Raw genomic sequence first — 2,596 nt, 5'->3', positions numbered from 1 at the left:
ATCGGTGGGAACAACGCCAAGTTGTATCTCAACAAAGTTTCATTACCTTTATACCTTGCCCGTGGTCATAGTTTCAAGTGAAGATCCACGTTTTACAGCACTACTTGAACGTGTTTTAGGTGATTTTGTATAACGCAAGTTGCTTGCATTACTGTCCGTGTGGCCAAGCTCGTTTGCTGAACGATAGATCCACAAAACGCTGGTGAATTTGCATGGGCGTTTTACGTTGCAAATTTTGTTTATGCTTCTTGACCTTAGCAATAGACGTCATGATGGCGCCATCCTTGCTGATGCCGTCGTGTGCATCTTCCGACTTTACAAAGAACACAATAGTTTGCATTGATATATCAAACATGACGACATCGATCTAGTCTTTTGTTTAATTGTTCACGGGCGCAATCGCGTGGCCTTTAAGCTCAGGTTAGACGTTCGATTGTATAACGCTGGATAGCATTTGTAATAAGTTGGCGTTCGTGAGTCAAATGATGTTCGACTTGACGCATTCACTCGCCGCAAGCTGCCATTAAGCGTATATTAAAGCATCTTGCCGTCAGTGACCAAGCGCTGGTCATTAAATGTGCTAACATTTTGAGTAACGCTATGTTTTTCACAATATCTGACACAATTTACTATGCATTATCCAGGTTTTCTATTAAGTCCTGCTATCTTGTAAACACAAGTTGATGTGGACAATTTAATTGTCTTGATGTTCATCTGCCCACTACATTGGGCAACATTGATTTTATTATTTTCTGGTTATACATCAATGGGCAAAAACGCTGGCCAACTTTGCTGCAGGTGAAGTACGCTTAAGTCGCAAAGCGTGGTTTTAGTTAACGACATACTTGCCATGTCAACCACAGTATAAATAGTGATTATTATTATATGGGCACTTAAAACTATAAACCTCGCGTTCTAAGCGAATTCGCTAATAAATTTCGAGCCAAACTTTTCATGGCGAGGATAGACACCAAAAAGTCTGGCTCATTTTTTCTGCACTTGGCGGCAATAAGATACGCATTTAAGATACTAACGCACAAGATCGCAAATCATTCGTATAGTGAGTGAGTTGCGCACTATACTCATAGTAAAAAAAAAGATGCCAACCGTCTCGACTTTCTTGATTAAGATGACACAATTTGCTCAGGTATTATCAGAGATCTAAAAGCCTCATTGACTGAGACGCAGAAATCGCCGTCTTGAACGCATGGTGAAGTTGCTTTCTAACATGACCAGGCGTCAAAAGGTGCCACCATCTTCCTTCCTGCTTGTTGTAGTACCGCTCGGTCGTACCGTTCAGGTAGTGATTGAGCAAGGCAGTCTTTAAGTCGTCGAAGACTCACGCTGCAGGTGCGCACCAAATATGACACATGAACGCTCGCTTGCAGTCCGGAAGCTTCCTCGATATAGACCCCCTCGTCAAACTTGCGGGTTGTGAGCCTAAGCTAACGCTCTTCTGGTTCATGCATTACTTCCCGTGCAACCGAGTTAATCCGATGCGCGTGATCATGAACCGCCACACACTGTGGTGGGTCGAATTGGGTTTCTGCGGTCCATCGCCGTGCGGAGCGCCTACTCGGATGTACAGCTTTTCTTTTATTCTATACACATGCTGTATGTAATCACGGACATGGTGGTCACTATGACGCAAAGGTAAATTGTAACCGGGTTACACGAACCCTAATAATAGGGGTGTGTGCTGCACGAGATGTGCATGATGGGACCACAAACCCAAACAAGAATACGGTACGTGGCTAGTAGCCAGTAGTTATGCATGTATTTAGATTTTACAATATATATTTTGTATATTTAGGAAAATCTAAACTTTTAGCATTAGGATAAAATTATAAATAAAAAGCAGTTTCGATTTTGAACAGAAGTGTTCGTTTGCATTGGTTAAGGCTTTTAAGTACTTTTAAAGAGCAGCGGACTGCGATGCACTGCACTAGTACTTGGTTCTTGTAAAGAACGAAAGGTCGGTGACCTAAAGACGCTTCCTCGGGCGCAACGCTACGGCAGCCCCGCTGCACTTGATAGAACTTGTAGTCAATCTACACCTGAGTTGTTTCGACTGATCCTCTGTAAAGAGGAATTTTCCTCTCTGCCTCAGGGCATGCAGGATGGGCTTAATAAGCTGATGTCACTGCTTGGCCCTGAGGGCGTGGTACACCTTGTGGCACAAGGCCCCGAGGCAATCGGTGCGCGTCTAGGAAGTTTTCAAATTACGAAAACGCGCTGCTAGAGCCCCTGCAGCAGAAGATGTCTGCATCATTTGAATCTATGACGCCACCGTCATTGACGGATGATATTCCGCTCTAAGCCGCTCATGGTGAGCGTTAAGGTCTTCGAGGGGAAGGATGGAAAGAATATCCTGCTCTGGTTTAGCGAGATTGAGATGGCCATCACATCCGCCATGCTTCAGACCAAACAACAGCGCGTAGCACTAGACATCTCAAAGATCGGTGGTCGAGCGCTAGGATGGGCACTGACATGCGGCACCTCGGTCGAAGCTGCGTTTCCCTCCTGGGCGGAGCTGAAATCGCAGCTCTCACGAGTGTTCTCGCCGCCTAATCAGGCAAATCGCGTACGATCGCGT

The sequence above is a fragment of the Plasmopara halstedii genome (assembly GCF_900000015.1).
Source record: "Plasmopara halstedii genome assembly, contig: Scaffold_287, whole genome shotgun sequence".
In the NCBI taxonomy this organism is placed as follows: Eukaryota; Oomycota; class Peronosporomycetes; order Peronosporales; family Peronosporaceae; genus Plasmopara; species Plasmopara halstedii.
This window is presented reverse-complemented; position numbering follows the sequence as displayed.